Consider the following 25,593-nt stretch of genomic DNA (forward strand, 5'->3'; position numbering starts at 1 on the left):
ACAGGCACAGGTCACTCTATTTTCCCATCAGGAAGAAGAATTAACCACAGGCTCAGCCTGCCGCCCGGGACCAGAATAGGGCCTGAAGCAATCTTGCGCTTTTGCGGCCAGCTCCCAAGAAAGTGAGTTGAAAAATGGAGCTCAGGGGCACTGCAATTCACAAACCTGCAGACTTATAAATGATAACTCTGGTCCACAAATATATTGAGGGAAGGTAACGAAGAGGAATGGAAAGCAAGGCAGAATTGCAGGAAACAGATTTCAGGAGGGAGATTCGAATCGGCTTTAAAGCACAGGAAAAGCGGCAAAACCTCGACAATGAAGCCCTTGGCCAAAAAGGGCGTATGCGTTTTTTCCTGAATATATTCAGGAAAAAACTCATACGCCCTTTTTGGCCAACAAAGCAACCTGGAAAGGCAAATCAGCGCTACAAAGAAGTCTCGCTTCCCATCGGTCAAAAGGGCCATGCTGAATAAAGTGTCAAAACCAGAAATGCAGGACAGGCCATGGAGAAACGGGAGCCTGGCTACGCTGATGGGCGGGATGTAAATTGCCAACAGCCACTCTGGAGAAGTGTACGGTGTGTCCTGAAACCTCCAAAAAACTCAGCTTAGAGAGCATAGGGCACTTCCACTCATGGGCGTATAAATTGGGAAAACTAAAAATCAGCAAGACACAGGCACCCCAAAGTTTAGGGCTGCTCTGTTGACAAGAACCTCCACTTCGTTACACCTTAAATATCCCAGGAAAGAGAAAAATGGATAAAGAAGTTGTGGTCCTTATGTACAATGGAATATCACTCAGCCATGAAACCAACGTCATAAGGCTAGTAGCAGCATGATGAGTGGATTTAGGTATGACGATTCTAAGTGAAATAAGTCATACAGAAAAAGACACTTATCATAAGATATCACTTATAGAGGGAATGTAAAAACCGCTACCCTTGAACTGAATTACAAAACAGAACAGAGTCCCACGTTTAGAAAACACACTATGGCTGCTTCACGGGAAAGGTGAGGTGGGGTGATGCATAAAACACGGGTTTCAAATTAGCTCAGATACCGTTCCATAAAGCCAATATGTAATAGACAAGACCTACTCCTTGCTCAGTGAATTGGACTCAACACCCCCTATTCACCGCCCAAGAATATATCTGACTAGTAAGAATCTTAAAACCTATGTTTTGATATCTCTCTGTAAGTGAGTCAAGTGAGTGTAAAGCGGCAGAAACACAGCAGAGGAAAGCAGCTAAACCACATTATAAAAATCAATTACTTTTAAAAACCCGTGAAACAAAGACAGTGAAAGAGAGAGAAATTCTTACAAAATTCGTTCAGGGGCTGTGATGCCACCTGGATTGACCATATCTAGACCCACAGCTGATTGAGACATAAGGGTGGACACTCTTGGGGCTGAGAGGTTTGGTGAGGTTGGGTGAGGAAACACAGACCCTTTAAAGTAATACTGCATGGTACCCATCCCATGGGTCCCAAATCTCCAGGTTCAAGGGCATCTTCCTACATCGAAAACATGCATGAGAAACCCAGAAGATGGTACACCGTGTGATCGGGAAAGTTTTCCAAAACGCACCTCTTTTCTCATCTCCTTGTGCTCGGGTTCGCCATTCCAGCCGCTTTACTAGCAATCTCCCTCCTTGGAGAATCAGCACCTTTAACCTCCTGTTCCGTACTGGTTGCAATTTGTCCTGAGGATGAACGGGAAGAGGGGTAACCAATGAGAGACTAGCTCTAGGTATCGGGACAGGCACAGGTCACTCTATTTTCCCATCAGGAAGAAGAATTAACCACAGGCTCAGCCTGCCGCCCGGGACCAGAATAGGGCCTGAAGCAATCTTGCGCTTTTGCGGCCAGCTCCCAAGAAAGTGAGTTGAAAAATGGAGCTCAGGGGCACTGCAATTCACAAACCTGCAGACTTATAAATGATAACTCTGGTCCACAAATATATTGAGGGAAGGTAACGAAGAGGAATGGAAAGCAAGGCAGAATTGCAGGAAACAGATTTCAGGAGGGAGATTCGAATCGGCTTTAAAGCACAGGAAAAGCGGCAAAACCTCGACAATGAAGCCCTTGGCCAAAAAGGGCGTATGCGTTTTTTCCTGAATATATTCAGGAAAAAACTCATACGCCCTTTTTGGCCAACAAAGCAACCTGGAAAGGCAAATCAGCGCTACAAAGAAGTCTCGCTTCCCATCGGTCAAAAGGGCCATGCTGAATAAAGTGTCAAAACCAGAAATGCAGGACAGGCCATGGAGAAACGGGAGCCTGGCTACGCTGATGGGCGGGATGTAAATTGCCAACAGCCACTCTGGAGAAGTGTACGGTGTGTCCTGAAACCTCCAAAAAACTCAGCTTAGAGAGCATAGGGCACTTCCACTCATGGGCGTATAAATTGGGAAAACTAAAAATCAGCAAGACACAGGCACCCCAAAGTTTAGGGCTGCTCTGTTGACAAGAACCTCCACTTCGTTACACCTTAAATATCCCAGGAAAGAGAAAAATGGATAAAGAAGTTGTGGTCCTTATGTACAATGGAATATCACTCAGCCATGAAACCAACGTCATAAGGCTAGTAGCAGCATGATGAGTGGATTTAGGTATGACGATTCTAAGTGAAATAAGTCATACAGAAAAAGACACTTATCATAAGATATCACTTATAGAGGGAATGTAAAAACCGCTACCCTTGAACTGAATTACAAAACAGAACAGAGTCCCACGTTTAGAAAACACACTATGGCTGCTTCACGGGAAAGGTGAGGTGGGGTGATGCATAAAACACGGGTTTCAAATTAGCTCAGATACGGTTCCATACAGCCAATATGTAATAGACAAGACCTACTCCTTGCTCAGTGAATTGGACTCAACACCCCCTATTCACCGCCCAAGAATATATCTGACTAGTAAGAATCTTAAAACCTATGTTTTGATATCTCTCTGTAAGTGAGTCAAGTGGGTGTAAAGCGGCAGAAACACAGCAGAGGAAAGCAGCTAAACCACATTATAAAAATCAATTACTTTTAAAAACCCGTGAAACAAAGACAGTGAAAGAGAGAGAAATTCTTACAAAATTCGTTCAGGGGCTGTGATGCCACCTGGATTGACCATATCTAGACCCACAGCTGATTGAGACATAAGGGTGGACACTCTTGGGGCTGAGAGGTTTGGTGAGGTTGGGTGAGGAAACACAGACCCTTTAAAGTAATACTGCATGGTACCCATCCCATGGGTCCCAAATCTCCAGGTTCAAGGGCATCTTCCTACATCGAAAACATGCATGAGAAACCCAGAAGATGGTACACCGTGTGATCGGGAAAGGTTTCCAAAACGCACCTCTTTTCTCATCTCCTTGTGCTCGGGTTCGCCATTCCAGCCGCTTTACTAGCAATCTCCCTCCTTGGAGAATCAGCACCTTTAACCTCCTGTTCCGTACAGGTTGCAATTTGTCCTGAGGATGAACGGGAAGAGGGGTAACCAATGAGAGACTAGCTCTAGGTATCGGGACAGGCACAGGTCACTCTATTTTCCCATCAGGAAGAAGAATTAACCACAGGCTCAGCCTGCCGCCCGGGACCGGAATAGGGCCTGAAGCAATCTTGCGCTTTTGCGGCCAGCTCCCAAGAAAGTGAGTTGAAAAATGGAGCTCAGGGGCACTGCAATTCACAAACCTGCAGACTTATAAATGATAACTCTCGTCCACAAATATATTGAGGGAAGGTAACGAAGAGGAATGGAAAGCAAGGCAGAATTGCAGGAAACAGATTTCAGGAGGGAGATTCGAATCGCCTTTAAAGCACAGGAAAAGCGGCAAAACCTCGACAATGAAGCCCTTGGCCAAAAAGGGCGTATGCGTTTTTTCCTGAATATATTCAGGAAAAAACGCATACGCCCTTTTTGGCCAACCAAGCAACCTGGAAAGGCAAATCAGCGCTACAAAGAAGTCTCGCTTCCCATCGGTCAAAAGGGCCATGCTGAATAAAGTGTCAAAACCAGAAATGCAGGACAGGCCATGGAGAAACGGGAGCCTGGCTACGCTGATGGGCGGGATGTAAATTGCCAACAGCCACTCTGGAGAAGTGTACGGTGTGTCCTGAAACCTCCAAAAAACTCAGCTTAGAGAGCATAGGGCACTTCCACTCATGGGCGTATAAATTGGGAAAACTAAAAATCAGCAAGACACAGGCACCCCAAAGTTTAGGGCTGCTCTGTTGACAAGAACCTCCACTTCGTTACACCTTAAATATCCCAGGAAAGAGAAAAATGGATAAAGAAGTTGTGGTCCTTATGTACAATGGAATATCACTCAGCCATGAAACCAACGTCATAAGGCTAGTAGCAGCATGATGAGTGGATTTAGGTATGACGATTCTAAGTGAAATAAGTCATACAGAAAAAGACACTTATCATAAGATATCACTTATAGAGGGAATGTAAAAACCGCTACCCTTGAACTGAATTACAAAACAGAACAGAGTCCCACGTTTAGAAAACACACTATGGCTGCTTCACGGGAAAGGTGAGGTGGGGTGATGCATAAAACACGGGTTTCAAATTAGCTCAGATACGGTTCCATACAGCCAATATGTAATAGACAAGACCTACTCCTTGCTCAGTGAATTGGACTCAACACCCCCTATTCACCGCCCAAGAATATATCTGACTAGTAAGAATCTTAAAACCTATGTTTTGATATCTCTCTGTAAGTGAGTCAAGTGGGTGTAAAGCGGCAGAAACACAGCAGAGGAAAGCAGCTAAATCACATTATAAAAATCAATTACTTTTAAAAACCCGTGAAACAAAGACAGTGAAAGAGAGAGAAATTCTTACAAAATTCGTTCAGGGGCTGTGATGCCACCTGGATTGACCATATCTAGACCCACAGCTGATTGAGACATAAGGGTGGACACTCTTGGGGCTGAGAGGTTTGGTGAGGTTGGGTGAGGAAACACAGACCCTTTAAAGTAATACTGCATGGTACCCATCCCATGGGTCCCAAATCTCCAGGTTCAAGGGCATCTTCCTACATCGAAAACATGCATGAGAAACCCAGAAGATGGTACACCGTGTGATCGGGAAAGGTTTCCAAAACGCACCTCTTTTCTCATCTCCTTGTGCTCGGGTTCGCCATTCCAGCCGCTTTACTAGCAATCTCCCTCCTTGGAGAATCAGCACCTTTAACCTCCTGTTCCGTACAGGTTGCAATTTGTCCTGAGGATGAACGGGAAGAGGGGTAACCAATGAGAGACTAGCTCTAGGTATCGGGACAGGCACAGGTCACTCTATTTTCCCATCAGGAAGAAGAATTAACCACAGGCTCAGCCTGCCGCCCGGGACCGGAATAGGGCCTGAAGCAATCTTGCGCTTTTGCGGCCAGCTCCCAAGAAAGTGAGTTGAAAAATGGAGCTCAGGGGCACTGCAATTCACAAACCTGCAGACTTATAAATGATAACTCTCGTCCACAAATATATTGAGGGAAGGTAACGAAGAGGAATGGAAAGCAAGGCAGAATTGCAGGAAACAGATTTCAGGAGGGAGATTCGAATCGCCTTTAAAGCACAGGAAAAGCGGCAAAACCTCGACAATGAAGCCCTTGGCCAAAAAGGGCGTATGCGTTTTTTCCTGAATATATTCAGGAAAAAACGCATACGCCCTTTTTGGCCAACCAAGCAACCTGGAAAGGCAAATCAGCGCTACAAAGAAGTCTCGCTTCCCATCGGTCAAAAGGGCCATGCTGAATAAAGTGTCAAAACCAGAAATGCAGGACAGGCCATGGAGAAACGGGAGCCTGGCTACGCTGATGGGCGGGATGTAAATTGCCAACAGCCACTCTGGAGAAGTGTACGGTGTGTCCTGAAACCTCCAAAAAACTCAGCTTAGAGAGCACAGGGCACTTCCACTCATGGGCGTATAAATTGGGAAAACTAAAAATCAGCAAGACACAGGCACCCCAAAGTTTAGGGCTGCTCTGTTGACAAGAACCTCCACTTCGTTACACCTTAAATATCCCAGGAAAGAGAAAAATGGATAAAGAAGTTGTGGTCCTTATGTACAATGGAATATCACTCAGCCATGAAACCAACGTCATAAGGCTAGTAGCAGCATGATGAGTGGATTTAGGTATGACGATTCTAAGTGAAATAAGTCATACAGAAAAAGACACTTATCATAAGATATCACTTATAGAGGGAATGTAAAAACCGCTACCCTTGAACTGAATTACAAAACAGAACAGAGTCCCACGTTTAGAAAACACACTATGGCTGCTTCACGGGAAAGGTGAGGTGGGGTGATGCATAAAACACGGGTTTCAAATTAGCTCAGATACCGTTCCATAAAGCCAATATGTAATAGACAAGACCTACTCCTTGCTCAGTGAATTGTACTCAACACCCCCTATTCACCGCCCAAGAATATATCTGACTAGTAAGAATCTTAAAACCTATGTTTTGATATCTCTCTGTAAGTGAGTCAAGTGGGTGTAAAGCGGCAGAAACACAGCAGAGGAAAGCAGCTAAACCACATTATAAAAATCAATTACTTTTAAAAACCCGTGAAACAAAGACAGTGAAAGAGAGAGAAATTCTTACAAAATTCGTTCAGGGGCTGTGATGCCACCTGGATTGACCATATCTAGACCCACATCTGATTGAGACATAAGGGTGGACACTCTTGGGGCTGAGAGGTTTGGTGAGGTTGGGTGAGGAAACACAGACCCTTTAAAGTAATACTGCATGGTAACCATCCCATGGGTCCCAAATCTCCAGGTTCAAGGGCATCTTCCTATATCGAAAACATGCATGAGAAACCCAGAAGATGGTACACCGTGTGATCGGGAAAGGTTTCCAAAACGCACCTCTTTTCTCATCTCCTTGTGCTCGGGTTCGCCATTCCAGCCGCTTTACTTGCAATCTCCCTCCTTGGAGAATCAGCACCTTTAACCTCCTGTTCCGTACAGGTTGCAATTTGTCCTGAGGATGAACGGGAAGAGGGGGAACCAATGAGAGACTAGCTCTAGGTATCGGGACAGGCACAGGTCACTCTATTTTCCCATCAGGAAGAAGAATTAACCACAGGCTCAGCCTGCCGCCCGGGACCAGAATAGGGCCTGAAGCAATCCTGCGCTTTTGCGGCCAGCTCCCAAGAAAGCGAGTTGAAAAATGGAGCTCAGGGGCACTGCAATTCACAAACCTGCAGACTTATAAATGATAACTCTGGTCCACAAATATATTGAGGGAAGGCAATGAAGAGGAATGGAAAGCAAGGCAGAATTGCAGGAAACAGATTTCAGGAGGGAGATTCGAATCGGCTTTAAAGCACAGGAAAAGCGGCAAAACCTCGACAATGAAGCCCTTGGCCAAAAAGGGCGTATGCGTTTTTTCCTGAATATATTCAGGAAAAAACGCATACGCCCTTTTTGGCCAACCAAGCAACCTGGAAAGGCAAATCAGCGCTACAAAGAAGTCTCGCTTCCCATCGGTCAAAAGGGCCATGCTGAATAAAGTGTCAAAACCAGAAATGCAGGACAGGCCATGGAGAAACGGGAGCCTGGCTATGCTGATGGGCGGGATGTAAATTGCCAACAGCCACTCTGGAGAAGTGTACGGTGTGTCCTGAAACCTCCAAAAAACTCAGCTTAGAGAGCATAGGGCACTTCCACTCATGGGCGTATAAATTGGGAAAACTAAAAATCAGCAAGACACAGGCACCCCAAAGTTTAGGGCTGCTCTGTTGACAAGAACCTCCACTTCGTTACACCTTAAATATCCCAGGAAAGAGAAAAATGGATAAAGAAGTTGTGGTCCTTATGTACAATGGAATATCATTCAGCCATGAAACCAACGTCATAAGGCTAGTAGCAGCATGATGAGTGGATTTAGGTATGACGATTCTAAGTGAAATAAGTCATACAGAAAAAGACACTTATCATAAGATATCACTTATAGAGGGAATGTAAAAACCGCTACCCTTGAACTGAATTACAAAACAGAAGAGAGTCCCACGTTTAGAAAACACACTATGGCTGCTTCACGGGAAAGGTGAGGTGGGGTGATGCATAAAACACGGGTTTCAAATTAGCTCAGATACCGTTCCATAAAGCCAATATGTAATAGACAAGACCTACTCCTTGCTCAGTGAATTGGACTCAACACCCCCTATTCACCGCCCAAGAATATACCTGAATAGTAAGAATCTTAAAACCTATGTTTTGATATCTTTCTGTAAGTGAGTCAAGTGAGTGTAAAGCGGCAGAAACACAGCAGAGGAAAGCAGCTAAACTACATTATAAAAATCAATTACTTTTAAAAACCCGTGAAACAAAGACAGTGAAAGAGAGAGAAATTCTTACAAAATTCGTTCAGGGGCTGTGATGCCACCTGGATTGACCATATCTAGACCCACAGCTGATTGAGACATAAGGGTGGACACTCTTGGGGCTGAGAGGTTTGGTGAGGTTGGGTGAGGAAACACAGACCCTTTAAAGTAATACTGCATGGTACCCATCCCATGGGTCCCAAATCTCCAGGTTCAAGGGCATCTTCCTACATCGAAAACATGCATGAGAAACCCAGAAGATGGTACACCGTGTGATCGGGAAAGGTTTCCAAAACGCACCTCTTTTCTCATCTCCTTGTGCTCGGGTTCGCCATTCCAGCCGCTTTACTAGCAATCTCCCTCCTTGGAGAATCAGCACCTTTAACCTCCTGTTCCGTACTGGTTGCAATTTGTCCTGAGGATGAACGGGAAGAGGGGTAACCAATGAGAGACTAGCTCTAGGTATCGGGACAGGCACAGGTCACTCTATTTTCCCATCAGGAAGAAGAATTAACCACAGGCTCAGCCTGCCGCCCGGGACCGGAATAGGGCCTGAAGCAATCTTGCGCTTTTGCGGCCAGCTCCCAAGAAAGTGAGTTGAAAAATGGAGCTCAGGGGCACTGCAATTCACAAACCTGCAGACTTATAAATGATAACTCTCGTCCACAAATATATTGAGGGAAGGTAACGAAGAGGAATGGAAAGCAAGGCAGAATTGCAGGAAACAGATTTCAGGAGGGAGATTCGAATCGCCTTTAAAGCACAGGAAAAGCGGCAAAACCTCGACAATGAAGCCCTTGGCCAAAAAGGGCGTATGCGTTTTTTCCTGAATATATTCAGGAAAAAACGCATACGCCCTTTTTGGCCAACCAAGCAACCTGGAAAGGCAAATCAGCGCTACAAAGAAGTCTCGCTTCCCATCGGTCAAAAGGGCCATGCTGAATAAAGTGTCAAAACCAGAAATGCAGGACAGGCCATGGAGAAACGGGAGCCTGGCTACGCTGATGGGCGGGATGTAAATTGCCAACAGCCACTCTGGAGAAGTGTACGGTGTGTCCTGAAACCTCCAAAAAACTCAGCTTAGAGAGCACAGGGCACTTCCACTCATGGGCGTATAAATTGGGAAAACTAAAAATCAGCAAGACACAGGCACCCCAAAGTTTAGGGCTGCTCTGTTGACAAGAACCTCCACTTCGTTACACCTTAAATATCCCAGGAAAGAGAAAAATGGATAAAGAAGTTGTGGTCCTTATGTACAATGGAATATCACTCAGCCATGAAACCAACGTCATAAGGCTAGTAGCAGCATGATGAGTGGATTTAGGTATGACGATTCTAAGTGAAATAAGTCATACAGAAAAAGACACTTATCATAAGATATCACTTATAGAGGGAATGTAAAAACCGCTACCCTTGAACTGAATTACAAAACAGAACAGAGTCCCACGTTTAGAAAACACACTATGGCTGCTTCACGGGAAAGGTGAGGTGGGGTGATGCATAAAACACGGGTTTCAAATTAGCTCAGATACCGTTCCATAAAGCCAATATGTAATAGACAAGACCTACTCCTTGCTCAGTGAATTGTACTCAACACCCCCTATTCACCGCCCAAGAATATATCTGACTAGTAAGAATCTTAAAACCTATGTTTTGATATCTCTCTGTAAGTGAGTCAAGTGGGTGTAAAGCGGCAGAAACACAGCAGAGGAAAGCAGCTAAACCACATTATAAAAATCAATTACTTTTAAAAACCCGTGAAACAAAGACAGTGAAAGAGAGAGAAATTCTTACAAAATTCGTTCAGGGGCTGTGATGCCACCTGGATTGACCATATCTAGACCCACATCTTATTGAGACATAAGGGTGGACACTCTTGGGGCTGAGAGGTTTGGTGAGGTTGGGTGAGGAAACACAGACCCTTTAAAGTAATACTGCATGGTAACCATCCCATGGGTCCCAAATCTCCAGGTTCAAGGGCATCTTCCTATATCGAAAACATGCATGAGAAACCCAGAAGATGGTACACCGTGTGATCGGGAAAGGTTTCCAAAACGCACCTCTTTTCTCATCTCCTTGTGCTCGGGTTCGCCATTCCAGCCGCTTTACTTGCAATCTCCCTCCTTGGAGAATCAGCACCTTTAACCTCCTGTTCCGTACAGGTTGCAATTTGTCCTGAGGATGAACGGGAAGAGGGGGAACCAATGAGAGACTAGCTCTAGGTATCGGGACAGGCACAGGTCACTCTATTTTCCCATCAGGAAGAAGAATTAACCACAGGCTCAGCCTGCCGCCCGGGACCAGAATAGGGCCTGAAGCAATCTTGCGCTTTTGCGGCCAGCTCCCAAGAAAGCGAGTTGAAAAATGGAGCTCAGGGGCACTGCAATTCACAAACCTGCAGACTTATAAATGATAACTCTGGTCCACAAATATATTGAGGGAAGGCAACGAAGAGGAATGGAAAGCAAGGCAGAATTGCAGGAAACAGATTTCAGGAGGGAGATTCGAATCGGCTTTAAAGCACAGGAAAAGCGGCAAAACCTCGACAATGAAGCCCTTGGCCAAAAAGGGCGTATGCGTTTTTTCCTGAATATATTCAGGAAAAAACGCATACGCCCTTTTTGGCCAACCAAGCAACCTGGAAAGGCAAATCAGCGCTACAAAGAAGTCTCGCTTCCCATCGGTCAAAAGGGCCATGCTGAATAAAGTGTCAAAACCAGAAATGCAGGACAGGCCATGGAGAAACGGGAGCCTGGCTATGCTGATGGGCGGGATGTAAATTGCCAACAGCCACTCTGGAGAAGTGTACGGTGTGTCCTGAAACCTCCAAAAAACTCAGCTTAGAGAGCATAGGGCACTTCCACTCATGGGCGTATAAATTGGGAAAACTAAAAATCAGCAAGACACAGGCACCCCAAAGTTTAGGGCTGCTCTGTTGACAAGAACCTCCACTTCGTTACACCTTAAATATCCCAGGAAAGAGAAAAATGGATAAAGAAGTTGTGGTCCTTATGTACAATGGAATATCATTCAGCCATGAAACCAACGTCATAAGGCTAGTAGCAGCATGATGAGTGGATTTAGGTATGACGATTCTAAGTGAAATAAGTCATACAGAAAAAGACACTTATCATAAGATATCACTTATAGAGGGAATGTAAAAACCGCTACCCTTGAACTGAATTACAAAACAGAAGAGAGTCCCACGTTTAGAAAACACACTATGGCTGCTTCACGGGAAAGGTGAGGTGGGGTGATGCATAAAACACGGGTTTCAAATTAGCTCAGATACCGTTCCATAAAGCCAATATGTAATAGACAAGACCTACTCCTTGCTCAGTGAATTGGACTCAACACCCCCTATTCACCGCCCAAGAATATACCTGAATAGTAAGAATCTTAAAACCTATGTTTTGATATCTTTCTGTAAGTGAGTCAAGTGAGTGTAAAGCGGCAGAAACACAGCAGAGGAAAGCAGCTAAACTACATTATAAAAATCAATTACTTTTAAAAACCCGTGAAACAAAGACAGTGAAAGAGAGAGAAATTCTTACAAAATTCGTTCAGGGGCTGTGATGCCACCTGGATTGACCATATCTAGACCCACAGCTGATTGAGACATAAGGGTGGACACTCTTGGGGCTGAGAGGTTTGGTGAGGTTGGGTGAGGAAACACAGACCCTTTAAAGTAATACTGCATGGTACCCATCCCATGGGTCCCAAATCTCCAGGTTCAAGGGCATCTTCCTACATCGAAAACATGCATGAGAAACCCAGAAGATGGTACACCGTGTGATCGGGAAAGGTTTCCAAAACGCACCTCTTTTCTCATCTCCTTGTGCTCGGGTTCGCCATTCCAGCCGCTTTACTAGCAATCTCCCTCCTTGGAGAATCAGCACCTTTAACCTCCTGTTCCGTACTGGTTGCAATTTGTCCTGAGGATGAACGGGAAGAGGGGTAACCAATGAGAGACTAGCTCTAGGTATCGGGACAGGCACAGGTCACTCTATTTTCCCATCAGGAAGAAGAATTAACCACAGGCTCAGCCTGCCGCCCGGGACCAGAATAGGGCCTGAAGCAATCCTGCGCTTTTGCGGCCAGCTCCCAAGAAAGTGAGTTGAAAAATGGAGCTCAGGGGCACTGCAATTCACAAACCTGCAGACTTATAAATGATAACTCTCGTCCACAAATATATTGAGGGAAGGTAACGAAGAGGAATGGAAAGCAAGGCAGAATTGCAGGAAACAGATTTCAGGAGGGAGATTCGAATCGGCTTTAAAGCACAGGAAAAGCGGCAAAACCTCGACAATGAAGCCCTTGGCCAAAAAGGGCGTATGCGTTTTTTCCTGAATATATTCAGGAAAAAACGCATACGCCCTTTTTGGCCAACCAAGCAACCTGGAAAGGCAAATCAGCGCTACAAAGAAGTCTCGCTTCCCATCGGTCAAAAGGGCCATGCTGAATAAAGTGTCAAAACCAGAAATGCAGGACAGGCCATGGAGAAACGGGAGCCTGGCTACGCTGACGGGCGGGATGTAAATTGCCAACAGCCACTCTGGAGAAGTGTACGGTGTGTCCTGAAACCTCCAAAAAATTCAGCTTAGAGAGCATAGGGCACTTCCACTCATGGGCGTATAAATTGGGAAAACTAAAAATCAGCAAGACACAGGCACCCCAAAGTTTAGGGCTGCTCTGTTGACAAGAACCTCCACTTCGTTACACCTTAAATATCCCAGGAAAGAGAAAAATGGATAAAGAAGTTGTGGTCCTTATGTACAATGGAATATCACTCAGCCATGAAACCAACGTCATAAGGCTAGTAGCAGCATGATGAGTGGATTTAGGTATGACGATTCTAAGTGAAATAAGTCATACAGAAAAAGACACTTATCATAAGATATCACTTATAGAGGGAATGTAAAAACCGCTACCCTTGAACTGAATTACAAAACAGAACAGAGTCCCACGTTTAGAAAACACACTATGGCTGCTTCACGGGAAAGGTGAGGTGGGGTGATGCATAAAACACGGGTTTCAAATTAGCTCAGATACCGTTCCATACAGCCAATATGTAATAGACAAGACCTACTCCTTGCTCAGTGAATTGGACTCAACACCCCCTATTCACCGCCCAAGAATATATCTGACTAGTAAGAATCTTAAAACCTATGTTTTGATATCTCTCTGTAAGTGAGTCAAGTGGGTGTAAAGCGGCAGAAACACAGCAGAGGAAAGCAGCTAAACCACATTATAAAAATCAATTACTTTTAAAAACCCGTGAAACAAAGACAGTGAAAGAGAGAGAAATTCTTACAAAATTCGTTCAGGGGCTGTGATGCCACCTGGATTGACCATATCTAGACCCACAGCTGATTGAGACATAAGGGTGGACACTCTTGGGGCTGAGAGGTTTGGTGAGGTTGGGTGAGGAAACACAGACCCTTTAAAGTAATACTGCATGGTACCCATCCCATGGGTTCCAAATCTCCAGGTTCAAGGGCATCTTCCTACATCGAAAACATGCATGAGAAACCCAGAAGATGGTACACCGTGTGATCGGGAAAGGTTTCCAAAACGCACCTCTTTTCTCATCTCCTTGTGCTCGGGTTCGCCATTCCAGCCGCTTTACTAGCAATCTCCCTCCTTGGAGAATCAGCACCTTTAACCTCCTGTTCCGTACAGGTTGCAATTTGTCCTGAGGATGAACGGGAAGAGGGGGAACCAATGAGAGACTAGCTCTAGGTATCGGGACAGGCACAGGTCACTCTATTTTCCCATCAGGAAGAAGAATTAACCACAGGCTCAGCCTGCCGCCCGGGACCAGAATAGGGCCTGAAGCAATCTTGCGCTTTTGCGGCCAGCTCCCAAGAAAGTGAGTTGAAAAATGGAGCTCAGGGGCACTGCAATTCACAAACCTGCAGACTTATAAATGATAACTCTCGTCCACAAATATATTGAGGGAAGGTAACGAAGAGGAATGGAAAGCAAGGCAGAATTGCAGGAAACAGATTTCAGGAGGGAGATTCGAATCGCCTTTAAAGCACAGGAAAAGCGGCGAAACCTCGACAATGAAGCCCTTGGCCAAAAAGGGCGTATGCGTTTTTTCCTGAATATATTCAGGAAAAAACGCATACGCCCTTTTTGGCCAACCAAGCAACCTGGAAAGGCAAATCAGCGCTACAAAGAAGTCTCGCTTCCCATCGGTCAAAAGGGCCATGCTGAATAAAGTGTCAAAACCAGAAATGCAGGACAGGCCATGGAGAAACGGGAGCCTGGCTACGCTGATGGGCGGGATGTAAATTGCCAACAGCCACTCTGGAGAAGTGTACGGTGTGTCCTGAAACCTCCAAAAAACTCAGCTTAGAGAGCACAGGGCACTTCCACTCATGGGCGTATAAATTGGGAAAACTAAAAATCAGCAAGACACAGGCACCCCAAAGTTTAGGGCTGCTCTGTTGACAAGAACCTCCACTTCGTTACACCTTAAATATCCCAGGAAAGAGAAAAATGGATAAAAAAGTTGTGGTCCTTATGTACAATGGAATATCACTCAGCCATGAAACCAACGTCATAAGGCTAGTAGCAGCATGATGAGTGGATTTAGGTATGACGATTCTAAGTGAAATAAGTCATACAGAAAAAGACACTTATCATAAGATATCACTTATAGAGGGAATGTAAAAACCGCTACCCTTGAACTGAATTACAAAACAGAACAGAGTCCCACGTTTAGAAAACACACTATGGCTGCTTCACGGGAAAGGTGAGGTGGGGTGATGCATAAAACAAGGGTTTCAAATCAGGTCAGATACCGTTCCATAAAGCCAATATGTAATAGACAAGACCTACTCCTTGCTCAGTGAATTGGACTCAACACCCCCTATTCACCGCCCAAGAATATATCTGACTAGTAAGAATCTTAAAACCTATGTTTTGATATCTCTCTGTAAGTGAGTCAAGTGGGTGTAAAGCGGCAGAAACACAGCAGAGGAAAGCAGCTAAACCACATTATAAAAATCAATTACTTTTAAAAACCCGTGAAACAAAGACAGTGAAAGAGAGAGAAATTCTTACAAAATTCGTTCAGGGGCTGTGATGCCACCTGTATTGACCATATCTAGACCCACATCTGATTGAGACATAAGGGTGGACACTCTTGGGGCTGAGAGGTTTGGTGAGGTTGGGTGAGGAAACACAGACCCTTTAAAGTAATACTGCATGGTAACCATCCCATGGGTCCCAAATCTCCAGGTTCAAGGGCATCTTTCTATATCGAAAACATGCATGAGAAACCCAGAAGATGGTACACCGTGTGATCGGGAAAGGTTTCCAAAACGCACCTCTTTTCTCATCTCCTTGTGCTCGGGTTCGCCATTCCAGCCGCTTTACTTGCAATCTCCCTCCTTGGAGAATCAGCACCTTTAACCTCCTGTTCCGTACAGGTTGCAATTTGTCCTGAGGATGAACGGGAAGAGGGGGAACCAATGAGAGACTAGCTCTAGGTATCGGGACAGGCACAGGTCACTCTATTTTCCCATCAGGAAGAAGAATTAACCACAGGCTCAGCCTGCCGCCCGGGACCAGAATAGGGCCTGAAGCAATCCTGCGCTTTTGCGGCCAGCTCCCAAGAAAGCGAGTTGAAAAATGGAGCTCAGGGGCACTGCAATTCACAAACCTGCAGACTTATAAATGATAACTCTGGTCCACAAATATATTGAGGGAAGGCAACGAAGAGGAATGGAAAGCAAGGCAGAATTGCAGGAAACAGATTTCAGGAGGGAGATTCGAATCGGCTTTAAAGCACAGGAAAAGCGGCAAAACCTCGACAATGAAGCCCTTGGCCAAAAAGGGCGTATGCGTTTTTTCCTGAATATATTCAGGAAAAAACGCATACGCCCTTTTTGGCCAACCAAGCAACCTGGAAAGGCAAATCAGCGCTACAAAGAAGTCTCGCTTCCCATCGGTCAAAAGGGCCATGCTGACTAAAGTGTCAAAACCAGAAATGCAGGACAGGCCATGGAGAAACGGGAGCCTGGCTACGCTGATGGGCGGGATGTACATTGCCAACAGCTACTCTGGAGAAGTGTACGGTGTGTCCTGAAACCTCCAAAAAACTCAGCTTAGAGAGCATAGGGCACTTCCACTCATGGGCGTATAAATTGGGAAAACTAAAAATCAGCAAGACACAGGCACCCCAAAGTTTAGGGCTGCTCTGTTGACAAGAACCTCCACTTCGTTACACCTTAAATATCCCAGGAAAGAGAAAAATGGATAAAGAAGTTGTGGTCCTTATGTACAATGGAATATCACTCAGCCATGAAACCAACGTCATAAGGCTAGTAGCAGCATGATGAGTGGATTTAGGTATGACGATTCTAAGTGAAATAAGTCATACAGAAAAAGACACTTATCATAAGATATCACTTATAGAGGGAATGTAAAAACCGCTACCCTTGAACTGAATTACAAAACAGAAGAGAGTCCCACGTTTAGAAAACACACTATGGCTGCTTCACGGGAAAGGTGAGGTGGGGTGATGCATAAAACACGGGTTTCAAATTAGCTCAGATACCGTTCCATAAAGCCAATATGTAATAGACAAGACCTACTCCTTGCTCAGTGAATTGGACTCAACACCCCCTATTCACCGCCCAAGAATATATCTGACTAGTAAGAATCTTAAAACCTATGTTTTGATATCTCTCTGTAAGTGAGTCAAGTGGGTGTAAAGCGGCAGAAACACAGCAGAGGAAAGCAGCTAAACCACATTATAAAAATCAATTACTTTTAAAAACCCGTGAAACAAAGACAGTGAAAGAGAGAGAAATTCTTACAAAATTCGTTCAGGGGCTGTGATGCCACCTGGATTGACCATATCTAGACCCACAGCTGATTGAGACATAAGGGTGGACACTCTTGGGGCTGAGAGGTTTGGTGAGGTTGGGTGAGGAAACACAGACCCTTTAAAGTAATACTGCATGGTACCCATCCCATGGGTCCCAAATCTCCAGGTTCAAGGGCATCTTCCTACATCGAAAACATGCATGAGAAACCCAGAAGATGGTACACCGTGTGATCGGGAAAGGTTTCCAAAACGCACCTCTTTTCTCATCTCCTTGTGCTCGGGTTCGCCATTCCAGCCGCTTTACTAGCAATCTCCCTCCTTGGAGAATCAGCACCTTTAACCTCCTGTTCCGTACAGGTTGCAATTTGTCCTGAGGATGAACGGGAAGAGGGGGAACCAATGAGAGACTAGCTCTAGGTATCGGGACAGGCACAGGTCACTCTATTTTCCCATCAGGAAGAAGAATTAACCACAGGCTCAGCCTGCCGCCCGGGACCAGAATAGGGCCTGAAGCAATCTTGCGCTTTTGCGGCCAGCTCCCAAGAAAGTGAGTTGAAAAATGGAGCTCAGGGGCACTGCAATTCACAAACCTGCAGACTTATAAATGATAACTCTCGTCCACAAATATATTGAGGGAAGGTAACGAAGAGGAATGGAAAGCAAGGCAGAATTGCAGGAAACAGATTTCAGGAGGGAGATTCGAATCGCCTTTAAAGCACAGGAAAAGCGGCGAAACCTCGACAATGAAGCCCTTGGCCAAAAAGGGCGTATGCGTTTTTTCCTGAATATATTCAGGAAAAAACGCATACGCCCTTTTTGGCCAACCAAGCAACCTGGAAAGGCAAATCAGCGCTACAAAGAAGTCTCGCTTCCCATCGGTCAAAAGGGCCATGCTGAATAAAGTGTCAAAACCAGAAATGCAGGACAGGCCATGGAGAAACGGGAGCCTGGCTACGCTGATGGGCGGGATGTAAATTGCCAACAGCCACTCTGGAGAAGTGTACGGTGTGTCCTGAAACCTCCAAAAAACTCAGCTTAGAGAGCACAGGGCACTTCCACTCATGGACGTATAAATTGGGAAAACTAAAAATCAGCAAGACACAGGCACCCCAAAGTTTAGGGCTGCTCTGTTGACAAGAACCTCCACTTCGTTACACCTTAAATATCCCAGGAAAGAGAAAAATGGATAAAGAAGTTGTGGTCCTTATGTACAATGGAATATCACTCAGCCATGAAACCAACGTCATAAGGCTAGTAGCAGCATGATGAGTGGATTTAGGTATGACGATTCTAAGTGAAATAAGTCATACAGAAAAAGACACTTATCATAAGATATCACTTATAGAGGGAATGTAAAAACCGCTACCCTTGAACTGAATTACAAAACAGAACAGAGTCCCACGTTTAGAAAACACACTATGGCTGCTTCACGGGAAAGGTGAGGTGGGGTGATGCATAAAACAAGGGTTTCAAATCAGGTCAGATACCGTTCCATAAAGCCAATATGTAATAGACAAGACCTACTCCTTGCTCAGTGAATTGGACTCAACACCCCCTATTCACCGCCCAAGAATATATCTGACTAGTAAGAATCTTAAAACCTATGTTTTGATATCTCTCTGTAAGTGAGTCAAGTGGGTGTAAAGCGGCAGAAACACAGCAGAGGAAAGCAGCTAAACCACATTATAAAAATCAATTACTTATAAAAACCCGTGAAACAAAGACAGTGAAAGAGAGAGAAATTCTTACAAAATTCGTTCAGGGGCTGTGATGCCACCTGGATTGACCATATCTAGACCCACAGCTGATTGAGACATAAGGGTGGACACTCTTGGGGCTGAGAGGTTTGGTGAGGTTGGGTGAGGAAACACAGACCCTTTAAAGTAATACTGCATGGTACCCATCCCATGGGTCCCAAATCTCCAGGTTCAAGGGCATCTTCCTACATCGAAAACATGCATGAGAAACCCAGAAGATGGTACACCGTGTGATCGGGAAAGGTTTCCAAAACGCACCTCTTTTCTCATCTCCTTGTGCTCGGGTTCGCCATTCCAGCCGCTTTACTAGCAATCTCCCTCCTTGGAGAATCAGCACCTTTAACCTCCTGTTCCGTACAGGTTGCAATTTGTCCTGAGGATGAACGGGAAGAGGGGGAACCAATGAGAGACTAGCTCTAGGTATCGGGACAGGCACAGGTCACTCTATTTTCCCATCAGGAAGAAGAATTAACCACAGGCTCAGCCTGCCGCCCGGGACCAGAATAGGGCCTGAAGCAATCTTGCGCTTTTGCGGCCAGCTCCCAAGAAAGTGAGTTGAAAAATGGAGCTCAGGGGCACTGCAATTCACAAACCTGCAGACTTATAAATGATAACTCTCGTCCACAAATATATTGAGGGAAGGTAACGAAGAGGAATGGAAAGCAAGGCAGAATTGCAGGAAACAGATTTCAGGAGGAAGATTCGAATCGCCTTTAAAGCACAGGAAAAGCGGCGAAACCTCGACAATGAAGCCCTTGGCCAAAAAGGGCGTATGCGTTTTTTCCTGAATATATTCAGGAAAAAACGCATACGCCCTTTTTGGCCAACCAAGCAACCTGGAAAGGCAAATCAGCGCTACAAAGAAGTCTCGCTTCCCATCGGTCAAAAGGGCCATGCTGAATAAAGTGTCAAAACCAGAAATGCAGGACAGGCCATGGAGAAACGGGAGCCTGGCTACGCTGATGGGCGGGATGTAAATTGCCAACAGCCACTCTGGAGAAGTGTACGGTGTGTCCTGAAACCTCCAAAAAACTCAGCTTAGAGAGCACAGGGCACTTCCACTCATGGGCGTATAAATTGGGAAAACTAAAAATCAGCAAGACACAGGCACCCCAAAGTTTAGGGCTGCTCTGTTGACAAGAACCTCCACTTCGTTACACCTTAAATATCCCAGGAAAGAGAAAAATGGATAAAGAAGTTGTGGTCCTTATGTACAATGGAATATCACTCAGCCATGAAACCAACGTCATAAGGCTAGTAGCAGCATGATGAGTGGATTTAGGTATGACGATTCTAAGTGAAATAAGTCATACAGAAAAAGACACTTATCATAAGATATCACTTATAGAGGGAATGTAAAAACCGCTACCCTTGAACTGAATTAAAAACGGAACAGAGTCCCACGTTTAGAAAACACACTATGGCTGCTTAACGGGAAAGGTGAGGTGGGGTGATGCATAAAACAAGGGTTTCAAATCAGGTCAGATACCGTTCCATAAAGCCAATATGTAATAGACAAGACCTACTCCTTGCTCAGTGAATTGGACTCAACACCCCCTATTCACCGCCCAAGAATATATCTGACTAGTAAGAATCTTAAAACCTATGTTTTGATATCTCTCTGTAAGTGAGTCAAGTGGGTGTAAAGCGGCAGAAACACAGCAGAGGAAAGCAGCTAAACCACATTATAAAAATCAATTACTTTTAAAAACCCGTGAAACAAAGACAGTGAAAGAGAGAGAAATTCTTACAAAATTCGTTCAGGGGCTGTGATGCCACCTGGATTGACCATATCTAGACCCACATCTGATTGAGACATAAGGGTGGACACTCTTGGGGCTGAGAGGTTTGGTGAGGTTGGGTGAGGAAACACAGACCCTTTAAAGTAATACTGCATGGTAACCATCCCATGGGTCCCAAATCTCCAGGTTCAAGGGCATCTTCCTATATCGAAAACATGCATGAGAAACCCAGAAGATGGTACACCGTGTGATCGGGAAAGGTTTCCAAAACGCACCTCTTTTCTCATCTCCTTGTGCTCGGGTTCGCCATTCCAGCCGCTTTACTTGCAATCTCCCTCCTTGGAGAATCAGCACCTTTAACCTCCTGTTCCGTACAGGTTGCAATTTGTCCTGAGGATGAACGGGAAGAGGGGGAACCAATGAGAGACTAGCTCTAGATATCGGGACAGGCACAGGTCACTCTATTTTCCCATCAGGAAGAAGAATTAACCACAGGCTCAGCCTGCCGCCCGGGACCAGAATAGGGCCTGAAGCAATCCTGCGCTTTTGAGGCCAGCTCCCAAGAAAGCGAGTTGAAAAATGGAGCTCAGGGGCACTGCAATTCACAAACCTGCAGACTTATAAATGATAACTCTGGTCCACAAATATATTGAGGGAAGGCAACGAAGAGGAATGGAAAGCAAGGCAGAATTGCAGGAAACAGATTTCAGGAGGGAGATTCGAATCGGCTTTAAAGCACAGGAAAAGCGGCAAAACCTCGACAATGAAGCCCTTGGCCAAAAAGGGCGTATGCGTTTTTTCCTGAATATATTCAGGAAAAAACGCATACGCCCTTTTTGGCCAACCAAGCAACCTGGAAAGGCAAATCAGCGCTACAAAGAAGTCTCGCTTCCCATCGGTCAAAAGGGCCATGCTGAATAAAGTGTCAAAACCAGAAATGCAGGACAGGCCATGGAGAAACGGGAGCCTGGCTACGCTGATGGGCGGGATGTAAATTGCCAACAGCCACTCTGGAGAAGTGTACGGTGTGTCCTGAAACCTCCAAAAAACTCACCTTAGAGAGCATAGGGCACTTCCACTCATGGGCGTATAAATTGGGAAAACTAAAAATCAGCAAGACACAGGCACCCCAAAGTTTAGGGCTGCTCTGTTGACAAGAACCTCCACTTCGTTACACCTTAAATATCCCAGGAAAGAGAAAAATGGATAAAGAAGTTGTGGTCCTTATGTACAATGGAATATCACTCAGCCATGAAACCAACGTCATAAGGCTATTAGCAGCATGATGAGTGGATTTAGGTATGACGATTCTAAGTGAAATAAGTCATACAGAAAAAGACACTTATCATAAGATATCACTTATAGAGGGAATGTAAAAACCGCTACCCTTGAACTGAATTACAAAACAGAACAGAGTCCCACGTTTAGAAAACACACTATGGCTGCTTCACGGGAAAGGTGAGGTGGGGTGATGCATAAAACACGGGTTTCAAATTAGCTCAGATACCGTTCCATAAAGCCAATATGTAATAGACAAGACCTACTCCTTGCTCAGTGAATTGGACTCAACACCCCCTATTCACCGCCCAAGAATATATCTGACTAGTAAGAATCTTAAAACCTATGTTTTGATATCTCTCTGTAAGTGAGTAAAGTGAGTGTAAAGCGGCAGAAACACAGCAGAGGAAAGCAGCTAAACTACATTATAAAAATCAATTACTTTTAAAAACCCGTGAAACAAAGACAGTGAAAGAGAGAGAAATTCTTACAAAATTCGTTCAGGGGCTGTGATGCCACCTGGATTGACCATATCTAGACCCACAGCTGATTGAGACATAAGGGTGGACACTCTTGGGGCTGAGAGGTTTGGTGAGGTTGGGTGAGGAAACACAGACCCTTTAAAGTAATACTGCATGGTACCCATCCCATGGGTCCCAAATCTCCAGGTTCAAGGGCATCTTCCTACATCGAAAACATGCATGAGAAACCCAGAAGATGGTACACCGTGTGATCGGGAAAGGTTTCCAAAACGCACCTCTTTTCTCATCTCCTTGTGCTCGGGTTCGCCATTCCAGCCGCTTTACTAGCAATCTCCCTCCTTGGAGAATCAGCACCTTTAACCTCCTGTTCCGTACAGGTTGCAATTTGTCCTGAGGATGAACGGGAAGAGGGGTAACCAATGAGAGACTAGCTCTAGGTATCGGGACAGGCACAGGTCACTCTATTTTCCCATCAGGAAGAAGAATTAACCACAGGCTCAGCCTGCCGCCCGGGACCAGAATAGGGCCTGAAGCAATCTTGCGCTTTTGCGGCCAGCTCCCAAGAAAGTGAGTTGAAAAATGGAGCTCAGGGGCACTGCAATTCACAAACCTGCAGACTTATAAATGATAACTCTCGTCCACAAATATATTGAGGGAAGGTAACGAAGAGGAATGGAAAGCAAGGCAGAATTGCAGGAAACAGATTTCAGGAGGGAGATTCGAATCGCCTTTAAAGCACAGGAAAAGCGGCAAAACCTCGACAATGAAGCCCTTGGCCAAAAAGGGCGTATGCGTTTTTTCCTGAATATATTCAGGAAAAAACGCATACGCCCTTTTTGGCCAACCAAGCAACCTGGAAAGGCAAATCAGCGCTACAAAGAAGTCTCGCTTCCCATCGGTCAAAAGGGCCATGCTGAATAAAGTGTCAAAACCAGAAATGCAGGACAGGCCATGGAGAAACGGGAGCCTGGCTACGCTGATGGGCGGGATGTAAATTGCCAACAGCCACTCTGGAGAAGTGTACGGTGTGTCCTGAAACCTCCAAAAAACTCAGCTTAGAGAGCATAGGGCACTTCCACTCATGGGCGTATAAATTGGGAAAACTAAAAATCAGCAAGACACAGGCACCCCAAAGTTTAGGGCTGCTCTGTTGACAAGAACCTCCACTTCGTTACACCTTAAATATCCCAGGAAAGAGAAAAATGGATAAAGAAGTTGTGGTCCTTATGTACAATGGAATATCACTCAGCCATGAAACCAACGTCATAAGGCTAGTAGCAGCATGATGAGTGGATTTAGGTATGACGATTCTAAGTGAAATAAGTCATACAGAAAAAGACACTTATCATAAGATATCACTTATAGAGGGAATGTAAAAACCGCTACCCTTGAACTGAATTACAAAACAGAACAGAGTCCCACGTTTAGAAAACACACTATGTCTGCTTAACGGGAAAGGTGAGGTGGGGTGATGCATAAAACAAGGGTTTCAAATCAGGTCAGATACCGTTCCATAAAGCCAATATGTAATAGACAAGACCTACTCCTTGCTCAGTGAATTGGACTCAACACCCCCTATTCACCGCCCAAGAATATATCTGACTAGTAAGAATCTTAAAACCTATGTTTTGATATCTCTCTGTAAGTGAGTCAAGTGGGTGTAAAGCGGCAGAAACACAGCAGAGGAAAGCAGCTAAACCACATTATAAAAATCAATTACTTTTAAAAACCCGTGAAACAAAGACAGTGAAAGAGAGAGAAATTCTTACAAAATTCGTTCAGGGGCTGTGATGCCACCTGGATTGACCATATCTAGACCCACATCTGATTGAGACATAAGGGTGGACACTCTTGGGGCTGAGAGGTTTGGTGAGGTTGGGTGAGGAAACACAGACCCTTTAAAGTAATACTGCATGGTAACCATCCCATGGGTCCCAAATCTCCAGGTTCAAGGGCATCTTCCTATATCGAAAACATGCATGAGAAACCCAGAAGATGGTACACCGTGTGATCGGGAAAGGTTTCCAAAACGCACCTCTTTTCTCATATCCTTGTGCTCGGGTTCGCCATTCCAGCCGCTTTACTTGCAATCTCCCTCCTTGGAGAATCAGCACCTTTAACCTCCTGTTCCGTACAGGTTGCAATTTGTCCTGAGGATGAACGGGAAGAGGGGGAACCAATGAGAGACTAGCTCTAGGTATCGGGACAGGCACAGGTCACTCTATTTTCCCATCAGGAAGAAGAATTAACCACAGGCTCAGCCTGCCGCCCGGGACCAGAATAGGGCCTGAAGCAATCCTGCGCTTTTGCGGCCAGCTCCCAAGAAAGCGAGTTGAAAAATGGAGCTCAGGGGCACTGCAATTCACAAACCTGCAGACTTATAAATGATAACTCTGGTCCACAAATATATTGAGGGAAGGCAACGAAGAGGAATGGAAAGCAAGGCAGAATTGCAGGAAACAGATTTCAGGAGGGAGATTCGAATCGGCTTTAAAGCACAGGAAAAGCGGCAAAACCTCGACAATGAAGCCCTTGGCCAAAAAGGGCGTATGCGTTTTTTCCTGAATATATTCAGGAAAAAACGCATACGCCCTTTTTGGCCAACCAAGCAACCTGGAAAGGCAAATCAGCGCTACAAAGAAGTCTCGCTTCCCATCGGTCAAAAGGGCCATGCTGACTAAAGTGTCAAAACCAGAAATGCAGGACAGGCCATGGAGAAACGGGAGCCTGGCTACGCTGATGGGCGGGATGTACATTGCCAACAGCTACTCTGGAGAAGTGTACGGTGTGTCCTGAAACCTCCAAAAAACTCAGCTTAGAGAGCATAGGGCACTTCCACTCATGGGCGTATAAATTGGGAAAACTAAAAATCAGCAAGACACAGGCACCCCAAAGTTTAGGGCTGCTCTGTTGACAAGAACCTCCACTTCGTTACACCTTAAATATCCCAGGAAAGAGAAAAATGGATAAAGAAGTTGTGGTCCTTATGTACAATGGAATATCACTCAGCCATGAAACCAACGTCATAAGGCTAGTAGCAGCATGATGAGTGGATTTAGGTATGACGATTCTAAGTGAAATAAGTCATACAGAAAAAGACACTTATCATAAGATATCACTTATAGAGGGAATGTAAAAACCGCTACCCTTGAACTGAAT

Source organism: Balaenoptera physalus, assembly GCF_965194825.1.
Source record: "Balaenoptera physalus genome assembly, chromosome: 9".
NCBI classification, from domain to species: Eukaryota; Metazoa; Chordata; class Mammalia; order Artiodactyla; family Balaenopteridae; genus Balaenoptera; species Balaenoptera physalus.